This window comes from Chanos chanos, chromosome 4, assembly GCF_902362185.1.
Source record: "Chanos chanos chromosome 4, fChaCha1.1, whole genome shotgun sequence".
Lineage (NCBI taxonomy): Eukaryota > Metazoa > Chordata > Actinopteri > Gonorynchiformes > Chanidae > Chanos > Chanos chanos.
In genome coordinates this window covers 9,761,985-9,779,669 of record NC_044498.1, presented here as the reverse complement: position 1 = coordinate 9,779,669, position 17,685 = coordinate 9,761,985, and positions in this window count along the sequence as shown.

Sequence of the window (17,685 nt, the reverse complement as noted above, 5' to 3'; positions counted from 1 at the left end):
GGTTTTTTTAGTGCAAACAACCATACATTCCCAGCATGTGTGTATGTTTCTGTTAGTGTGCGTGTGTGTGTGTGTGTATTTCTGTAAAAGTGGGCTTTGTGGGGACATTTTGCATGCCCCACAGGTTTTTAGGGTTGTATGATATTATTAAAACTAAAAGTGCCAAAAATCTTTCCTGGTTAAGGTTAGGGTTAGGGTTAGGCATATTAATCTATATTTACAGTAAGATGATAGTCAGTGGAAATTCCCCATTAGTATAGTAAGGCAACATGTGCCTGTGTTTACGTTAGTGTGTGGTACATTACATATGTATATGATCATACATTCCCTTTTGTACATATGATAAGTCATTTCACCACAAAGAAAAATCACTCCTGACATTTGTCAGAGGTCTGTGTATGAAACAAAACTCATGTGTGTTGTAAGTACTGTGTTTTGACTTGTTTGTAAACAGATCAGTATCAGACAGAAATACTGTACTAAAAAAAATATGTTACCTGTCATAAGAAAAAAGGCACAGACATTAGAGAAACAATTAGTTTTTCAAACTAAGTGTTGCAAAAGAGAGGAGGTGAAGTGTGTAAGTTCATGAATTCATTAGGTACCTCTTAAAAACCATGTTAAAACCACAGCTATCATGTGGGTTTAAGACAGATGACGTATGCACGCCTGTGTGTGTGTGTGTGTGTGTGTGTGTGTGTGTGTGTGTGTGTGAGTGTACTAATCTTCTGTACAGTTTCTTAAACAGTAGTAATAGTTCAGTCTAGCGTATGGGTTTGGTCACTGTGTCAGCTCTTACTATTTATTCCTACCGTTATATGTACAAAGCAATACCAAAATATTTCTTGTCCGGAAATTCAGTGAAACAAAATTCAGTTTATTGTTATAACTCCTGGTCTGTTTCATGTACAGTTCTTTCAAGGTCTTTTAGCTCATAGTCTTAGATATCACAATATTAGAACAAGTGTTATGTGATGTCTCAATGTTCACATTGTTGTAGATGTGCTATGTTGTTGTACTGTGTTTTTTCTTATTTACCATGAGACTGTATGTCTTCTTTAGAAATAATAGTAGCTAACTGGCAGAAACGTGTATTATCTTGACTGATTATATATATCGTCTTGCACTTAGAGATGATGTAGTTCTTCCTCTTGCCCAGATAATTGAAGTAGACTGAAACTTTCAAAGCTGTCAAGTTTGGTTTTTTTCCCCCCACCTTTTGTTTTGTATTGCAAGTGGTCAGTGTTAACTGTTTTCACTCCAGAAGCGAGATGATTTTTTTTTTTTCTCTCACATCCTGTCATTTGGAATTTCTCTGTTTCTCTCTTTGATGTTACCGCCTGATGATGTTATCGGTTTTCATTCTCTGTCACGCCCTGAGATTCATTTCTGGCCTTACTGCCTGTTATGTCTCTTCTCTTTTTTATGTTTTATACAAGCTCTGACATTTTAATCAAATCTAATCTTTTCTTTTCTTTTTTTTTTTTTCCTCTGAGCACTGAGGATGAAAGAGAAAAATAAATTTAAAGAGCAGGTGTGTGAGTGGATTACATATCCTGATGAAAAATCTGCAAGATATGTTATTTTAGCTGTTGGAGAAAAATGACACGACATTGATATTACACAGTTTTATACAGTCATACACAGCTTTTTGTTATGAGATCAAATTTGTCACCTGCCAAAACTAGTACATAGTTAGTGATTCTCCTGTTGACCTATCAAGAAAATATTCACCTTTTCCCCTCTATGTTAATCACAAATGTTGTGTATTTTTCCAGCTAGTGTACTAGTGGCAGAAATGTCACACATTTAGAAAAAAAAAGATGGGAATTGTTCTCTTTTCATTGTCCGAAAGAGTTTATGTACTCTTATTACTGTTGTTGACAGGTGATTGGTATTCTAGATTAGGGATGCATAGTTATGCACACATTTGTAAACACTAATATATTTTATTTGTCTTACACCATATAAATATTAAACTATATTTTTTGAGATCTCATGGTTAGTTTTTTTTCTGTACATTTTTGTATTCCTCATTAAAATAATGAGATAACTCAATAGCAAGAAAGTGTAACAGAGTGTCATACAGCTGCCATTCATGATGCCTCTCATGACTAATGATCAGCTACTGATGATTTTCTATTGTGTTTGTGCAAACTGAGTCTATTTAAATTGCCCAATCAATCAAGTTCATTTTGACTAGGGCTAGGAACCAACCTTCAGTATCAAGTATCAAAAATGATCAAGTATCGAAAAATGCCTTGTCATTCGGCACCAAATTTCGATACCTAAGGAGGAGTAAATCTTATCCGCGTCAGTTCGCTGATAAGCATGCAGTATCCTTGCACCAAGATCTAATAATGCTGGTGATTGGCTGTCTACCGTAACATTACACAAATACGTCGTCGAGGCACGCAGGAAAAACACGACGTTACCACCAGAGATGGGGCTCGTGTGTGTGTGTTGTTGTATTTTGGGAGGCTTGACTACAGTGTGCGTCGCATAGTAGGTGTAAAAATGTCTAAGGGTGTGTTCACACGTAGCGTATTCTGCAATGAAAAACGCTGGCCCGATCATTTTTCAGGTAGAAAGAAACGTTAGAAGCGTTTGCTCCAAAAGCAGTTCAGAGCGTCTTTTGTTGCCATAACAACAGCAGCTAACAGGCTAGTTTTGCTAACGACAAGCAGTAAACACAAACAGTTTGACTCCAAAACGGCCTCTTTATGCTGAATATTATGATACTGTTTAACTGTCATGTCGTACAGTTCACCGTGCTCAGAAACTAGCATTGTTAACTGCTCCACGGCTGCCCTCTCCATTTTTGGTGGTTGTAATGGGACAAATCTCACTACTCCGCTTGTGATTGGTCAGCTGTCAAAAAAGCACTTGACGTAGAACACTTTGTATGCTAAAATACTTTCATCGTTGGGGCAGCAGTGGTTCAGGAGGTACAGCAGTTGTCTGGTAATCTGAAGGTTCCCAATTCGATTCTGGCTTTTACACATTTCTATTTATTGATATTATGTTAACAGACAACTTCAAGTTGTGGTAAATAGGTTTATATTTTTTATGTTATGAAACTGCTTTAAGTGTGTAAAAATGCCCAGCGGCTGTAAAATAAAACTAAAGATTTGTACCATAATGTGTAATGTAATTTTCTTTTTGTTAAAACTGATTTTATAAAATTGGTATAGAAAAAAGTATCATTCAGGGACCGGTATCGAAGTCAAGGTATCAATACCAGTACCAGTATCGAATATTTTTGAATGATACCCAGCCCTGATTTTGACACAACATTATGAAGTGATAATAAAGTGATAAGTGATAATTTTATGATCAGTATGGTACAAGAAGATGTAAATATGCAGTGATAATATTTACATACTCAATGCTCAATGTTATGAGTAGTGTAAACTATATTCTTCTTCTTCTTCTTCTTCTTCTTCTTATTATTATTATTATTATTATTATAAGTAGTAGTAGTTGTAGTACAACGGCAACAATAATAATGATAATAATATAAAGCTAAAAGCTTAAGTGCTGTTGGTGATCAGACACATCATTTCAGTGCAGTCTATTATCACCTCCCTTTTAATAGATACAGGTACTAGTTCTCTAGTTATCTTAACAGAGGGAGGCAATGGCATCCCTGGTACTGTACACAAATGTTAAATGTTGTCTGGATACCAAAAGCAATGAGAAATGTGACAGAAAACTCTTCTGCTGACGGAAACTCGGTATCATATGCTTGGACATGTAATACAGCTTATGCCTGTGTTTATCAAAGCCATGAAACAGGATAAAGACTCATCTCTAAACAGCGCCAACATCCAGACTGATGCCATGACACAGAATAAAAACTGATCTGTAAACAGCACTGGCATCGAGACTGATGACATGAAACAGAATAAAGACTGATCTCTAAACAGCAATGGAATCCAGACTGATGCCATAAACAGGATAAAGACTCATCTCTAAACAGCACCGGCACTGAGACTGATGACATGAAACAGAACAAAGACTGATTTCTAAACAGCACTGGCATCGAGACTGATGCCATAAACAGGATAAAGACTGATCTCTAAACAGCACCGGCATCCAGACTGACTCTGTTTGGTCCAGACATATGCTGTTGAGCATATTTTCTTATTCTGCAGTTACTGTCAAGTTCAACACGTGCTCTCCTATTTCCTTACATAATAATAATAACAACAAATATTGTGGGGAAATGCCCTTGTTGTTGAACTGAATGTTATACCATTGCGTTGATGCTTATGCGACTTGAATGTTATGAATATGGAGTGCATTATGGTTTTAAGCGTGAGAATGTTTTTGAGAAATACGTATTTCTGAATGCATTCCTGTGGATTTGTGGTCAGGATAATGTGCTACCGTAGGATTACCTGTCCAGCATTTTAAATGAGACCACAGGCACACAGCTACTCTTCATTTACATGAGTATCGTTCTCACACATTGTGAAACTGTTTGATGACTCACTCTGACGCAGGTGCCCTTCCTGTCATACTAAATCTCTCTCTCTCTCTCTCTCTCTCTCTCTCTCTCCCCAACTCACTTATTCGCTCACTCACTTTCTCTCACAGCCACACAAAGTGTAGTTTTTCTGTCATGGGAGGAACTTCACTGAACACCTACAGAATTGCTTTGCTTCAGAGGAGAGAGTCTCCTGTAGGCGGACCCAATTTACATCACCGTGGTGACCCTGGTATGTGGGCGGTACCAGAGGTGGTGGGTGGGTACACGTCTCTGAGCTGTGTGGGGCTCATCTGGCCGACACTGCGTCAACTCCACTTAGAGACTCGTACAACTGACTGACTGCTTTTTGAAATCGTGTGGGCGGCACAAAATGATCTGCTTGCCTTTGTGGGACTTTGAAGAGTTTTTTATGGCATTTCTCACTGCGCAAAACTTTATAAAATGTCACATTTAACGCAAGCTTGTTAAAGCCTGTGTATGGAGCCACTCCTACATTGGGTTACCTCCCTGTTTCCTATATTCTTCATTATCTTCATCAAAAGTCAAGCTGCACAAATATCATTTGGCTTTTTTTTTTTTTTTTCAACAACTGTGGAAAAATGTGTGGGTTTTTTTTTTTTTTTTTTGCGTGGGTGAGCAAGGGATTTGCTAACAAAAGGCATTCACAGAATCATGTCACACCTTTTTTTCTGTCATGCAGTTGTCTAACTAGGTGTCTTAGGATAACTTGAAATAAAGGACACCCTCTGCACTCTCTCAGAACTCCGTGTATTTGATATCTAAATAAAGGAATGAAACCACTGACAATGTGTGCCTTGTAGGAGGAGATGTTCATAGAAGAGCTGATTCCAGACTATGGTCAAATGTGTTTTTAAAGCACGTTCGTTCAAATATCTAATAAATTGTGATGCTGTTTAGTTTGATTCAAACATTACTAGTCACTCAAGTACACTGAAACAATGGTTATATTTAATTGTGGTTTGTTGAGATCTTTTCTTTCAGTCATGTTCCACTTCCTAAGTTAAAGAATATAAGTACTTTAAGTTTCACTCTTCGACGATTTATTTTGTCGCTGTTGTAATTTTCAGAATCTTTTTCTTTCTTTCTTTCTTTCTTTCTTTCTTTCTTTCTACATCAGTTTCATATGCGAGTATTCAGTTCATATTTCGAATAGATTTTTAAAAAGTTCTCATCTTGTCCACAAGATGGCATGAAATCCAAAATACACTACTCACGTACAACAAATCCGCCGCACATTCATATTTCATTTAATAGGCTATGTTTTAGTTGCGCGGTAATAGCTCGGCAACCTCATGAAACAGGTATACACAATAGGCCTAAATGTTTATCTTTGCCCTGCTTAATAGATTTTTAATTATCTACCGACTGTTTTTACGAACAGTTCTTACAGAAAAACTGATACGTTTATCCAAGATAAGAGATCACACCAATGACCAATGATAGACTGCACTTATGCTTCAGAATGAGGAGGACTGAAGGCGAGGCACTCACAGTGTTTCCTCTTGGTTTTGCAAAACAGTCAGCTTTATTTAATCGGAGATGCCCACTCAACCATTCAGAAAGGGAAAAAAATCCACGGCTACACAACATCCTGCTTTTTCAAAGAGGTGGCTCTGTTCCATGGCAAGACAAACACTGCCACAGATATAGATTATCCCACACTGTCAAAGACCAGTTGACTGGCTGCACACTTATTCATGCTCTCCCTCTCCGTCATGACCGTTTAAACCAATAATCAAAAAATAATAAGCTGCAACAGCGTTATCATACAAACAGAACAATTTATATGAAATGTAGGCTGTGTAGAAAGCAAAAAGGCACAAGAAAAATCGCAAACTTAATTTAAACTGACACAAATGAATGGCATACAACCAAAAACAAAATACAACAATAACATGATGATGATACATAAAAAGCATGTACCAACCCACTAAATATTCTTTGTCCTCTTCGACTATGTTCAGTTTCTCACGTTAGGAGTTAAAGGGGCGGGGGGTATACCTCATCGGGTTTTTTTTTGTTTTTTTAATCCCGCCACTAACAGCTAGATGTTCGACTGTATTTCACAACATCATCAATCTATGTCACTGTGTCTAGTTTACTGTGAAGCTTGAGCCTTTTTCCGACAATTAGGCTACACAGATCCGATAAAACAGAGATAGGCCTATAGCACAAATTAACGCAGAAATCGAGTTTACCGCAGTATACGTTTCATTACTTCTGGTGAAGGATCTCGGGAAAGGGGAGAGGGTCGCGCTGTTTTGGGCTATTTATTGCTCGTACATATACGCCTATTAAAACTTGACCGATGTAGCAGAAGATGCATTTGTCATTTTAGCGTCTGTGAAGCTGATTTCATAAGCGTTGCAGCTACAAAAGACTGTCCAATTGTAACAAGCCGCCAATTTTTTTGAATGAATTAACACGGGCTTTCTTCTCCATCAAGGTCATGCTTGGACATGTTCAGGACAAAAACACAGCGCGTGAACGCCACCAAATGGATTGGAGACAAAGTGCGCTAAATAAATACTAGCGTTTCTTAACGGCAAAAGGCTAAATAAAAACATTTTTTGCAAGAGAAGACCAAATGAAAAAAGGAGTTGTACTGTTTTACTATATTATTATATTTAATATTTAATGTTATGGTTCCTGCATCACAAATTTCTTCTCCCTGGCGTTGCAGTGCAGTCGAATATGTTTCAGTTATACACATTGGCCACAAGGGGGAGACAAAGACTTCGTTAACTGCCAATGGCAGCGTCGTACAACGGCTTGAAAATCTTTTTCACTCGTGGGTCGGACTGCAGGGTTTTTAGGCGGAAAAAAAGCTTTCAGACTGGACGGTTCGTTTATATGAGTTGATGGGTTGCTGAGATGCAGTGACAATCTGATCACACACTTTCCCTCCTATGTTAGGACAGTCTAGGAGGGAAAGTGTGTGACTTCTGAACTCACTTGACCAAGTTTTCCTAATGTTCTGAAGTTCTCACACAAGCTTTTTGAGGACTTGACATCTTCTGTCTCCAACCCTAACCCGAACTAGTGTTTGATAATGTGTGTGTGTGTGTGTGTGTGTGTGTGTGTGTGTGTGAGAGAGAGAGAGAGAGAGTGTGTGCGTATGTGTGTATGCATACGCAGGCTCATACTGGCATAAATCAAAACCCCAAAAAATGCATGCACACACTCACACACACACTCACAGACACACACACACACACACTGTCAAACACACAACAGTTTCTATTCTGCATAGGCTGCTAGCCAGGCATCTGAAAGCTCTTTTGCTCCTTTGTTAAGTCTTTGTCTTTGTGAGCTGCCTCAGCACTGACTTCTCCTCACAGACAGGAATGAAGGGTCTTCCCTTGTTCCTGCGGACAGACATAAACAGAGGCAGTGGGGGTGAGTGTGTTGTGGGCAGTCAGGGTAAGAAGGGGAGACTGCTGCATACCAGTGATGCTGTCTGAGAAGTGCTGTGATGTGTTGAAGGAGCTGAGTCTAAGACGCGAAAGGGAAAACCGTAGTGCAGGGGAGGAAATGGCCACCACTGTTCTGAACATCTCAGTGCAACACTCAGACTCACAAACACAAATACACACACGCACACGCACACGCACACGCACAAATACAAAGAAGTCTACGAGGAAAGTCTAACGAAACAGAAGTGGTCATTCACATACTTAAAATACATACTAGACTGAGGTTTTATAATTACAAACTAGACTGTTACAGTAAGCCATGATCCATTCTACAGGCAGACACATTTGAATTATGCTCTTTTTGAAATAGACGCTGTGCTCTATGCCAGGTCTCCAGTCAGACTCTGCGTCCCCAGAATGTGCTCGTATAAACAGATGAAGTTGCACAAGAGTCTACAAACGTGAGCTTACATGCTGGTACTACGTGCCTGTGTGTATCATATTCCTGTTTTTGTGTGTCAGGATGGTAGGGTGCAGTTTTTCATTACATTCTACAACAAAATATTTAATGTAGTTAACTAACAGGCTAACTTTAGTTTACTGAGACGTTTTAGACTTGAATTGGCAGTCATGGCTTCAGTCAAATTTTTGATTGAAGAAAAGCCACCGAAGCAGATTGTGTGTGTGTGTGTGTGTGTGTGTGTGTGTGTGTGAGTGTATGTGTGTGTGTTTCTCCCACTGCAGGCCAGGACACAGATGATTGGCTCACTCTTGTGAGGAGGAGTTTGGCTTAACGCCCAAAAAGAGAGCCAGAGTGGATTAACTACAGAGAGGTGGAGTAGGACAGACATACAGACTGTGTGTGTGTGTGTGTGTGTGTGTGTGTGTGTCTGAAAGAGAGAGAGACAGAGAGACATACAGACTGTGTGTGTGTGTGAGAGAGAGAGAGAGAGAGAGAGAGAAAGAGAGTGCCCAGTGGAACAGTGGGTGGTTCTTTGGCATGCTCCTCTCGAACCAAGCCAGCTGACTGCTCACGCATGTAAACACAGTCCACATGCTTCCTGCTAGTCTGGCCCTGCCCCTCCACCACACACACACACACTCAAATAACAGACACACACACACACACAAATAACAGACACACAGGGGCTTTAGGTTTCTCTGCACTGGTATGAGCGTTTACCCAGCCTGCTGTTTAGGATTGGTTTTCACACTCACATGCAGCACAGGGTTTTTTTTGGGGAGGGGGGGGGGGGTTCTCAGAATTATTCCACAGACCTTTTGGCTGTTTTTGGCCTCTAGCGCCATAACCAGGTTGTTTTATGGCAGGAGTAATGGCCAAGAGAGACTCTGAAAGTTAGCCTTAAAGGAGCATAAAAGTGAAACAGATACTTTAGAGTGCTGGATATTTGTCCAACACTGCCTTTTAATTCCTCTTTACATGATCTCAACACATGGGCTATTTATCCATATCGATACACCCTATTTACTCAAACATATTTTTTCAGCCTTCTTTAACCGGGGTCTTTTTTTCCTAACAGAAGAGGTATGCATGTACATACACACGCGCACGTGCACACACACACACACACACACACACACATTTTTATGTGTATATCAACTCTCACTCTATATCTTTTATTGTTTCTCCCATGCATGGTTCTTTCTTTCTTTCGTTCTTTCTTTCTTTCTTTCTTTCTTTGATGCAGCATGTGTTCACTCCAGACCATAGGAACCACATGACATACAATCACTTACTTCATCCATGTGCTAAAACACCTGAGTTCACAATGGCCTTGGCTCAAGATGCTAGCTAATACGTTAAATATGGCGAGTTGAAGCATTTGGTCAAAGAAAAACACTTCAAGGTCGCATTGTTCACATGGACCACAACTGAAATGTGTTGTACATCGAGTCAAGATGCTAACATTGCTTTCCAGGTGACAGCATTAGTGCCAAACCAGAATCAGTCTCCCATTTTAGAGAGGGGGATGAGGGTTAAAATTTAAGTTAGAGATTGACTCTGAGAAAGTTAAATGAGCACAGATGAACGAACCGTAGTAAATTTAAGCGACAATGTAGTGTAGTGTACCAGTCTGGAAAGGCAGGATGTGCTGCTGTCATTTCAGTCTTTCTGAAGCGTTCATAGTTTAGATTCACTCCACCCAATCCCATGGCAAAATTGCACTGGTACGGGATATTTTAGTAGGACTCATCACGGCTGGAATACAGACCGCGTTACCCACAATGGTGTATTTGTAGGGTCCTTGCGAATATGGACGGTACGGTGGTGAAGCACCGTTTGGGTGAGCGCCCTGTCCGAAAACAGCGAGGCAGGAGAAAGAGCCATTGGTCTCACTCGCTATGTGAAACATAAGGAAGAGCCGCAGGAAGACAAGAGTGATGACAGGTGTAAGAAGACAAGATAAGAAGAGAAGGAAATGAAGTGAGAAGGCCCGTAAAACGAGGAGCAGGAAAAAAGATGACACGAGGGACAAGAGCAGGAGACAAGAGGGGAAAGGGGGATTAGCGGGAGTACAAAGAAGATGAGGAACGAGGGAGTGTGCGTGTGCGTGCGTGCGTGCGTGCATGCGTGCGTGTGCGTGTGCGTGTGCGTGTGTGCGTGCGTGTGTGTGTGTGTGTGCGTGTGTGTATGTGTGTGTGTGTGTGTGTGTTTGGGAGTAGACTAAGAGGAAGTCGACTGCCCTGGACTAAACGCTGTGGACTGTAAGTAAGGTTTTAGTGTTTACATAGCAGGGTAGGACTTCGAAACAGGGGCTGACACAACAAAGTTTTGTTTGCATTGGCCGTTTTCTCCACCTGCTCTGAAACAGTCAGTTTTGGCTGAATGACGCGTGTGGGGAAATATTATGGAAAAGCTGCTGAGCGTTGCCACCTCTGCATTTTAGTTTTCATGGTTACTATGACTACAGACACACTGCAGAGTGAACATTTTTTTTTCTTTTCCTGCTTTGTACCGCTCTGACTACTCAGGAGGAGTAATGTGTGAGTTCTATGCTCTTATGTGACCTCTACAGACATGTTTTGTTTTTTTGTTGTTGTTGTTTTATACAGTGGGTATTTGTAGTCATATTCTCTTTTTAATTTTTGGTTTTGTATTGGTTTTAGGAATATATGTTTACCAAAGATCGCGGTTTTAATTTAGGGCGCTGCAAGAAGGCGAATCTATTTTTTTTTTTTTCATTTATGTATTACATGCGGGGCATTTTCATCTAAATGTTTAACGCATGTTTTAAATGGATTAAAAACAGAGGAGCACATATGAAAGGGCTGCTTATATTTTACACCTAATCAGATGACAATTCAAAAAAAAAAAAAGGTTTTGTTGTCTTTGTAATGAGGGAAACAGTCATTTCTCTATTTCATTGTCTGTAACTCTGGTTATCTGACTTTTTTTCTGATGAGCTTTTTTGTAGCATCTGAAATATATCAGGCTTGGTCGTCCGTGACTGTTCTCTTCACATGGGCTGCACACACATGATCTTTTTTTTTTTTTTTACAGTTAAATACCCTGTGTGTGTGTGTGTGTGTGTGTGTGTGTGTGTGTGTGTGTGTGTGTGTGTGTGTGTGGTGGGTTTTTTTTTTTTTTCTTTTTTTTTTTGGTCTTTTTTTTTTCTAAACAGGAAATGGGGTTTGGGGTGTGGTTCAGGAAGCATTGGTTAACATCCTTCTTCAAAATTCCATGCTGCTGCAACACTGTCCTGTCAAATGATTTAAAATTGTATTAAAATATTTGAAGTTATGAAGTCTAACAGGAGTGATATATTTCAGTTGTCTATGTAGATGATCTAAAAACAACACAGTTGGTAGTCAAGCGGTAGCTATTGTTTTTACTTAGTTGTTAGAACAAAGAGATTTCTCTCTCCCTTTTTTTCCTAACAAAACTCACCCCTTTTTACAAAGTCATGTGACTTTACATTGTCAAGGGTTTCCAAACTTATTTAGGAATGGCTAGTGTCAGTGTTATCATTCCCCCCCCCCCACATATTAGCCAATGCTTTGACAGCCAGGTGAAACCACACCCAATGTCATTGGCTTCTTTAACCTCTTGGCTAAGCTGCAACGTAAATCAGCTTTCCAAGATCTGACTTTTCCAACCTCTTGACCCTTGGGGCTGTTAAACAGTAAACATAATCAAGTCTCCAGCATAGCACACTCATGGATACATGCTGCACTCTGTGTCCCCATTCGTCAACCTGCTACATCAGATTCAGATGTATGTGTGAGCTAGCAGAGGACTGCAAAGTTCTCCCTCCATCTCCTGCTCTCTTACCAGTTCGTTACGGGGTGGGGCTGGATGTGGGGATGATTTTGCAGGGTAAACCTGGCTGACCTCGACAGAACCTTATGTGGTATACGTGTGTGATAGTTTTGTTTGCAGTGAGGAGAAAACATTGACTGTTGGTGAGTAGAATCCCACCACAGAAAGGTTACAGTTTACAGTTTGAACGTTCGGAATCTTTGAATATTCCAAAATGCTTGAATATTCTCGGAGTCATGTTCCGATTCTCTTTCTTGGGAGAGACAAGAAAAGCACACACATACCACCATACCAAATTGTCGATACCTGCGAGTTTGTACAGTTGTGTCTAAAGCCTGAGGCCACGGTGTGAAGACCAAATGCATCAGGATGAGGGCGTGTTACATCTCACTTCCTGTCAGACCAACCCCCCCTTCTTTTCTTTCTTTTTCTTTCTTTTTTTCTTTTCTTTTTTTTGGGGGGGTGGGGGGGGAGGGAGTGGCTGACCTATATTTCTGGACTCCACCTATCTTCATGCAGACCTTTTAAGCTAGAGGATTCTAAAGTTGTTCACAAACTTCCCTGGGTTCCCAAAGTGGTTTTATCCCAGTGTTCCTAATGGGGAAGGCACATCTGTCACCCAGAGCTCTGTATTGCCTATCTGTTTGCACACAGCCTGGCCTCTTAAACCCACACACAAAAACGCACACACACACACACACACAGCCCAGCCTGTCACACTCATGGTCCCACCCTTGGCCTCTCTTCCCCAACCATGGCCTCACTTCTTCTCTTCAGAATCTATGGCTTCTAAACACTGAACAACGCCCCCCCCCCCCCCCCCCCCCCCCCACCCCCACAACATCACACACTTTCAAATGGGTCCGTCTGTACTTCAAGTGCACGATCACGATGATTTTGAGATTCAAATCGTATCATCCTATTGAAAGACAAATGCTTAAAAAAAAAAAAAACGTTTAATGATATTCTTTCATTTCGACAGAAGCCAGCTGTGAATTTTCAATTGTCTTTAGGTTTTCAGGCGCTGGTATTGTAGTGATACCGGTCCTACTGAATGTTTATTTTAAGTTTAAATGTTAGGCCTCAAATGTTAGTTCACCAGCATCATTTATTTTTAATGGTTTTTGACCATTAAGTTAAAAATTTTACACACCACTGTTATATTATTATATGACAACAAATTTTTGCAACTTCTTGATCCCACTTTATTTTGGTATTTCTGACTTCTCTTTCTTTGGCCAGTGGTATCTTAGTCGTTTAAGGAGATGGTTTCTCAGAAATCTTCAAAGACAGTTGACCCCCGACCCCTTGACACTGTGCAATGCTACCATAACAACGAGTTGACCTTTGCTGCCCATGAAAGCCCTTGCACCGAGGCCCTGCTTCATATGCACTACAACAACTCACATCTTATACAAATGAACCAGAGATGAGCAGAAGGCATGAGGTACAATGGCCAAAGAAAAACTGCAAGGATTACATACTGCTAGATGAAATGCAAGAAATATTTTTTCCTCATATGTGGTTATTTGCGTGACCAAATATGATACATTTCCTGCAGACATTTTGCCTTAAAATAGCTGCTTAGTCCCAAATAGAATAGCTGCGGATGTCAAAACTGAAACTCAGTAAACAAAATTCTTTCATTCTCTATTTCATTCAGATTTCCTCCTCTTACTGAGTTTTGGATCTTTTTCATGGTTGACCTGAGTCATAAATGAACTGACAGTAGTCTTGTTTGAAACTGTGAATACTCAGATCTTTAACTGTCCAAGTAATAACTGAGGAGCAAACTGTTAAATAAACTATAGGCGTGTTAAATGTGGATTGCATAAACACTTTTTATGATCATACCGACCAAGGTAAAAGCACTTATGAGAGCTTAAATTTTACAGTGCAAGCTTTATAAATGTAAAATAGCTTTGAAAAGAGGCTCCAAGAAATTTTACACCAACGCTTGTAAATTTGCTCTGCAAAACATTTCCACTGGGCAATGTTTGTCCCTAACACTTTCCAGTGAGGATTTCCCTCACACCTGCCTGCATGTGCCACAGGGTTTTAACATGGGGGGTAGTAAGACAGAAGTGTATATTACATATATATGAGTTTCCAAGACAACGGGCCTCATTTAGCATCTCGCACAGCTGTGTGCGTCACAGTAATGGATAGATTTTGACACGTAATTCAAACCTGCTCTAGAATGTCTGTTTGTTTTCACAGCTAAATCCTTCTCCGGCAGGACACGCCCATTTGTGGTTAAAACATCACTATATACGATTAAAGGGGAAGAAAATGTAGGTCACTAACACACGTGGAATCTGCTTGTTTGGGGAGGTTTGGCTGCGTAATAAACAATTGCCTCCTTGTTGGTTAAAACATAACATGCTCTGGAGTCCTCTAAAGGTACATCTGGGGTTATGACTACACCTAATGCAAGGCGGATGGTGATACTGGTACCATTGGCTAAAATGTGTATTCGAGACAAATCCTTTAGTTGGCATTCTTTCTTTGTTTAACAAAGGCCCACATCACAATCCTTTGGATCTGTCTGGATGTGTTTGTGCATGTGTGTGTGTGTGTGTGTGTGTGTGTGTGTGTGTGTGTGTGTGTGTGTGTTTCAAAGTGCTGGTCTGTTTGAGTCTGTTGCTGTAGGAAAGGTTGGTTGTGTAGATCTGCTCTCTTTCAGGGAGTGGCTTTCAGCTGTGAGGAAAATATATCTACACACCCCCACTCCTCTGCTGGATGTTTCCTGGAGGCGTGGTTGATTAACTCATGGGCTGTCTATGTGTGTGTGTGTGTGTGTGTGTGTGTGCGTGTGTGTGTGTGTGTGTGCATGTGTGTGTGTGTGTATGTGTATGAGTGTGTGCACGTGTTTGTGTGTGTATGTGTGTGTTTGTGCATGTGCAATCTTTCTTCCTTTTTTGGAGTTCATTCACTTTATTTCAGTTTATCTACACAAACATCACATTAATTTAGCCCTCTACCCCTGTACTCTCTCTATCTCTGTTCTTAGTCTGTTTTCTGCTTTGAAGCATTTAACATCTGCCAGTGGTTAGCAATCACGGTGGAGGAAAAGCATGTACCCACTCAATGTCCAACAACATCTAAACAAACAAAACCAAACAAGGAATAACAATATAAAATGACCTCTAACCAACATTAACCCTTTAATTCACAGCTTTTAGTTTTCAAAAAAAAAAAATAGTCATGCCATTTTACAGTCCCTGTGCACTAATAATATGGCACAGTTACAACCAGAAGAGGTTTTCTTGAAAATGTAGTGACTTACATTTGGAATTCAATTTTTTGAGAGTGGACATGTTGATTTTTGCAATCTTGCATGGGAAAACTACTTTAAAAATGTAGCAAGCTAAACTACTAGTTTCTTTACAAAAAACATAGCTCAAGTAAAAGAAAGCTATCCTTCAGAGAAACGCGGCTAGCTACATTACAAGCTACATGGCAAAGGTAACTTGCTAGACTGAAGCCACACCATAATTGGTGTCTTCTCTGAGTCTAATTAAAAGTAATGATAGCAAGTTGCCAGTCAAACAATGTGTTCTAATAACTGTTCATTACAAAACATACAAAATACTGCTATTTATGTTACACTTGCCTTCATAGACTTTTTCTGGATCAAAATTAAGAACTTAAGACCTGAACAAATCAGGTCTGCACACTAAAACATCAGAATACAGTACACCGAGCCCATATTGAAATGTAAGTAAATGATAAATTATATTAAGTCTATGGATATATATGGATAGAAACCTCTGTCTTTTGTTCTGCAAGCATGCCAGCCTTGTTCCCATGACAACCCTTTGTGTTTGGGGTCCTACGGAAAGGAAAGCTGGTCGTCTCTCTTTTTTTATGTAGGCCTACTGCTAAGTATCAATGGTAACAATGGGTTAGATCAGTTGATTAGTGGGTTTTGTAGTGCGATTATATGACATGGTCAAATCCCTTAAATGCTCACAAAATAATACTGCTATTAGATATTTTTCTAATAAGTCATTAATGAAAGGTGTCTAAATTCTTGTGTCTAAACCGAATTGTTTTTCCATTAATGTGGATACACAAACAAAGAACACTGGGCAGTTGGTGACATCACTGGTTTATGAAAATAAGAAATACTATAACTTTCCCCTGACTGAAACCACAAAGACATTAAGAAGCTCTTGTCACTGTCTCTGTGGTAGAAGGTGGATTCATTTTACCTTCTGTGTGTGTGTGTGTGTGTGAGAGAGAGAGAGAGAGAGAGAGAGAGAGAGTACAAGGGGGTGGGGGACAGAGGAAGTTCTTTGTCTGCCAACGCCAGTCTCTGCTATGTCAGACAAAACAACACACACACATACATACACGTTAATAACCCTAAAACAGGCGCGACAGAACAATTGTATAATTATATACGTGAAATTCGGCTTTGTTTTCCAACTCAATATCCGTGTGATTTTTAGAAAAAAAAAATATGAACGAAAAATATTTAGATCCATCCACTGGCAATGCGCTTTTTCAGAATGGGGAAAAATTACAAAAAGGTCCTTTGAAGGGTTAACGTTAGCCAGCGCTACAACAAAGCGGGCGCAGCGCGCTCGGAGACTCCGCCCTGGGATCCTTTAAGGGAAGGCTGTTTACAACTTCCCCGAGTTGAGGTTTCTGGGTTCAACAGCAGATTGGGCGGGGGGACGGTGGACGGTCTGGGTCTAATTCCTTATACAACAGTTTAGGAAAATGTGTCACAGGGAAGTTTGGAAATCGTCCAAATATTTTTTTATTCATTTTTTCAGAGGCCTCAATAACCCCTTGCAGAATAGTGAGTTTCCTAGGCGTCTCTTCTTCGTATGCTCCGATTTATGAAAAAGAATGTTAAAAATAAGCTGCCTAGGTAGAGCCTTGAATTACGTTAAAAACACACACAAAAAGACAACACATACAGTTTGGTATGGTAAAATGAATTGCTTTTCACTGAACAGTCAATAATTGCTTACTATTTTGCTCAATGATTCACTGAAGCTAAAACTTAGCCACATTTAAGGTTTTAGTGACTGCATTGTCTTTATACACAGCTTTAATTTTAAATCCTAAAACGGCAGTGTGCTGTTCGCAGTCTGCGAGTGCCGATCTCTCTTGGCACAGTAAAACCAGACGCGTGCGAGTTATCTCACGATTCCGCTTGTTTCGCCGTTGCGACCTTTCCCCCAGTTTTCCAGCACCGGGTTCATCGGGTTTACTCTGACACCGCTGACTCCTTCGGTACGCCCTCCAACAGCCACGCACCCCGATTCCGCCAATCGGCTCACGATCACGTACTGATCACGCGTTGCCTTCTTTCCTATTGGTCCATTTCCGCTACACCTTTGTTTTTGATTGGTAACATGTTACCACCCGCCAGTCTGCTCTGAATTTTGTTTCTGTTTTTTTCTGTGTGTGTATATGTGTGTGTGCGTGCGCGCGTGTGTATGTGTGTCTCC